Source organism: Xylocopa sonorina, unplaced genomic scaffold (assembly GCF_050948175.1).
Source record: "Xylocopa sonorina isolate GNS202 unplaced genomic scaffold, iyXylSono1_principal scaffold0049, whole genome shotgun sequence".
NCBI lineage: Eukaryota > Metazoa > Arthropoda > Insecta > Hymenoptera > Apidae > Xylocopa > Xylocopa sonorina.
In genome coordinates, this window is record NW_027490120.1 from 624,949 (window position 1) to 630,417 (window position 5,469).

The following is a 5,469-nucleotide window of genomic DNA, read 5'->3' on the forward strand; positions in this document are numbered from 1 at the left end:
TACGGAACAACGTTTCTAGATGTCTACATATCGAAGCAATAGAGTTCTATAGCTGCATAAAACGCGATATTGCACCTCATTTAAATGTTTCAAGATAACATGTTATTCATTTCAACGCGTTAATTATATCTCGACTACACATCAAAAGAATGTAAATCCCACACGTACTTGCTGCGTAATAATCTTTCTACTTTTCTACATATCGATGCAATAGCGTTCCAACGCTTTATAAAATGCGATATCGCAACTCATTTCTATGCTACATGATAAGATGTAATACAATGCAACGCGTAAATCTTATATCGTCAACAGTTCAATGGAATGTAAATCCCACACTTCCTTGCGGCGGAATCACATTTCTAGATGTCTACAGATCGATGCACTAGAGATCTAATTCTTGATAAAACGCGATATCGCATCTCATTCCAATGTTTCATGATAAGATGTAATTCAATGCAACGCGTAAATTATATCACGTCATCACTTCAAAACAATGTAAATTCCACACTTCCTTGCAACGGAATAGCGTGTCTAGATGTCTACATATCGAAGCAATAATGTTCTAATGCATCCTGAATCGCGATATCGCATCTAATTCCTATGACTCATGATAAGATGTAATATTCATTGCAACGCGATATGTATACCTCGTATGAACTTCAAAGGAATGTAAATGCCACACTTCTTTGCTACGGAATAGCGCCTCTGGATAACTAGGTATCGAAGCAATAGTGCTCTATTGCTTCATAAAATGCGATATCGGATCTTATTTCTATGTTTCATGATTAAATGTAATAATCAATGCAACGCGTCATGTATACCACGTCAACACTTCTAAATAAGATAAGTCCCACACATCCTTGCTGGAGAATAGCGTCTCTAGATGTCTACGTATCGAAGCAATACAGTCTTTCAAACACATCTTATCACTAAACATAGAAATGAGATGCGATATCGCGTATTATGAACCATTTGAACTCTGTTGCTAGGATATGAAGATATCCAGAAACGTTATTCCGTAGCATGGAAGTGTGGGCTTTACATTCTGTTGTTGTGTAGACGAGATATACATAACGCGTTGCATTGGATATTACGCCTTATCGTGAGACATAGAAATAAGATGCGATACCGCGTTTTAAGATATTTTAGAACTCTATTGCTTCGATACATAGACATCTTGAAACGCTGTTCCGTCGCAAAGAATTGTAGCATATACATTCTTTTGAAGTGTAGCCGCGATATTCATAATGCATTAAATTGAATGTTACATCTTATCATGAGACATAGAAATGAGATGCGATATCGCGCTTTAAGAAGCATTAGAACTATATTGCAACGATACGTAGGCATCTCGAAACGCATTTCCTAGCAAGAAAGTGTGGCATTTACATTCTTTTGATGTGCAGACGAGGTATCCATAACACTTCGCAATGAATATTATATCTTATCATGAAGCATAGAACTGCGATGCGATATCGCGTTATAAGAAGCATTAGAACTCTACTGCTTCGATGCGTAGACATCTCGAAACGCATTTCCTACCAAACAAGTGTGGGATTTACATTCTTCTGAAGTGTAGACGACGCATACGAAACACTTTGCAATGAATATTATATCTTATCGTGAAACATAGAACTGAGATGCGATATCGCGTTTTAAGAAGCATTAGAATTCTATTGCTACGAAACGTAGACATCTGCGAAAGCTATTTCCTAGCAAGGAAGTATCGCATTTGCATTCATTTGAAGTGAATACGGTGTACACATGACACTTCGCATTGAATGTTTAATCTTAACACGGAGCACAGAAAAGAGATGCGATATCGCGTTTTAAGGAGCATTAGAACTCTATTACTACGATACGTAGATATCTGGAGTCGCCATTTCCTAGCAAGGAAGTGTCGCATTTGCATTCTTTTGAAGTGAATTGGAGGTATACATGGCACTTCGCAATGAATATTATACCTTGTCATGAAACATAGAAGCGAGAAGCGATATCGCGTATTAAGAGGCATTAGAACTCTATTGCTACGATACGTAGATATCTGGAGACGCTATTTCCTAGCAAGGATGTGTCGCATTTACATTCTATTGAAGTGAATACGAGGTATACATTACACTCCGCAATAAATATTATATCTTATCATGAAACATAGAAATGAGATGCGATATTTGGTTTAAGAAGCATTAGAACTCTACTGCTTCGATACGCAGACATCTGCCAACGCTATTTCCTAGCAAGGGAGTGTCGCATTTACATTCTTTTGAAGTGAATACGAGGTACACATGACACTTCGCAATTAGTATTATAACTTTTCATGAAACATAGAAATGAGATACGGTATCCCGTTTTAAGAAGCGTTAGAACTCTATTGCTACGATACGTAGACATCTGCAAACGCTATTTCCTAGCAAGGTAGTGTTGCATTTACATTCATTTGATGTGTAGACGAGGAATACATAAGACCTCGCAATGAATAATATATCTTATCATGAGACATAGAAATGAGATGCGATATCGCGATTTATGAAGCATTAGAACTCTTCTGTTGCGATACCTAGACATCTGCGAATGCTATTTCCCAGCAAGGAAGTGTCGCATTTACATGCTTTTGAAGTGAATACGAGGTATACATGACACTTCGCAATGAATATTATATCTTATCATGAAACATAGAAATGAAATGCGATATCGCGATTTAAGAAGCATTAGAACCCTATTGCTTCGATACGTAGACATCGGCAAACGCTACTTCCAAGCAAGGAAGTGTCGCATTTACATTCTTTTGAAAGGAATACGTGGTATGCATGACCCTTCGCAATGAATATCATATCTTATCACAAAACATAGAATTGAGGTGCGATATCTCGATATAAGAAGCATTAGAACTCTATTGCTTCGATACGTAGACAGCTGCAAACCCTATTTCGTAGCAAGGAAGTGTCGAATTTACATTCATTTGAAGTTTATGCGAGGTATAAGTGACACTTCGCAATGAATATTGTATCATATCATGAAACATAGAAATGAGATGCGATATCGCATTTTGATAAGCATTAGAAATCTATTTCTACGATACGTAGACATCTGCAAACGCTATTTAATAGCAAGGATGTGTCGCATTTACATTATCTTGAAGTGAAAACGAGGTATACATGACATTTCGCAACGAATATTACATCTTATCATGAAACATAGAAATGAGATGCGATATCCCGTTTTAAGAAGCATTGGAACTCTATTGCTTCGAGACGTAGACATCTGGAAATGCTACTTCCTAGCAAAGAAGTGTCGCATTTACATTCTTTTGAAGTGAATACGAGTTACACATGACACTTCGCAATGAATAATGTATCTTATCATGAAACATTGAAGGGGAATGCGATATCGCGTTTGAAGAAGCGTTAGAACCCTATTGCTACGATACGTAGACTTCTGCAAACGCTATTTCCTAGGAAGAAAGTGTCGCATTTACATTCCTCTGAAGTGAATACGAGGTATACATGTCGCTTCGGAATGAGTACTATATCTTATCATGAATCATAGAAATGAGATGCGATATCGCGATTAAGCAGCATTAGAAATCTATTGCTTCGATACCTAGACATCTGCAAACGCTACTTCCTAGCAAGAAAGTGTCGCATTTACATTCTTTTGACGTGAATACGAGGTATGCATAACACTGCACAATGAATATTATATCTTATCATGAAACATAGATATGAGATGCGATATCGCGATTTAAGGAGCATTAGGGCTCTATTGCTTCGATACGTAGACATCTGCAGACGCTATTTCCTAGCAAGGAAGTGTCGCATTTACATTCTTTTGAAGTGAATGCGAGGTATACATGACACTTCGCAATGAATATTGTATCTTATCATGAAACATAGAAATGAGATGCGATATCGCGTTTTAAGATGAATTAGAACTCTATTGCTACGGTACATAGACATCTGCAAACGCTATTTCCTAGAGAGGAAGTGACGCATTATCATTCTTTTCAAGTGTGTACGAAGTATACATAACACTCCACAATGAATATTATATCTTATCTTGAAGCATAGAAATGAAATGCGATATCGCGTTTTGAGAAGCATTAGAACTCTAATGATACGATACATAGACATCTGCAAACGCGATTTCCTCGCAGGGAAGTGACGCATTATCATTCTTTTAAAGTGAATACGAGGTATCCATGACACTTCGCAATTAATATTATATCTTATCATGAAACATAGAAATGAGATGCGATATCGCGTTTGGAGTAGCATTATAACTCCATTGCTACGATACGTAGACTTCTGCAAACGCAATTTCCTGGGAAGGAAGTGTCGCATTTACATTCTTTTGAAGTGAATACGAGGTATACATGTAACTTCGCAATGAATATTATATCTTATCATGAAACATAGAAATGAAATACGATATCGCGTTTTGAGAAGCATTAGAACTCTATTGCTACTATACGTAGACTTCTGCAAACGCTATTTCCTAGCAAGGAAGTGTCGCATTTACTTTCGTTCTTAGTGTATGCGAGATATAAGTGACACTTCGCTATGAATATTATGTCTTATCATGAAATATAGGAATGAGATGCGATATCGCGATTTGGGAAGCATTAGAACTCTACGGCTACGATGCGTAGACATCTGCAAACGCTATTTCCTAGCAAGGAAGTGTCGCATTTACATTCATTTCAAGTGTATGCGAGGTATAAGTGACATTTCGCAATGAATATTATATCTTATCATGAAACATAGAAATGAGATGCGATGTCGCGTTTTAAGAAGCGTTAGAAGTCTATTTCTACGATACGTGGACATCTGCAAACGCTATATCCTAGCAATGAAGTGTCGCATTTACATTCATTTGAAGTGAATACGAGGTATACATGTAACTTCGCAATGAATATTATATCTTATCATGAAACATAGAAATGAGATGCGATATCGCGTTTTGAGAAGCATTAGAACTCTATTGCTACGGTACGTAGACATCTGCAGACGTTATTTATTAGCAGGGAAGTGTCGCACTTACATACTTTTGAAGTGAATACGAGGTATACATGACACTTCGCATTGAATATTATATCTTATCATGAAACATAGAAATGAGATGCGGAATCGCGTTCTAAGAAGCATTAGAACTCTATTGTTTCGATATCATGAAACATAGAAATGTGATGCGGTTTCCCGTTTTAAGAAGCATTAGAACTCTATTAGTTCGATACGTCGACATCTGCAACCGCTATTTCCTAGCAATGAAGTGCCGCATTTACAATCTTTTGAAATGCATATGAGGTATACGTAACTCTTCGCAATGAAAATTATATCTTATCGTGAAGCATAGAAATGAGATGCGATATCGCGTTTTAAGTAGCATTATATCTCTGTTGCTACGATACGTAGACATCTGCAAACGCTATTTCCTAGCAAGGAAATGTCGCATTTACAGTCCTTTGAAGTG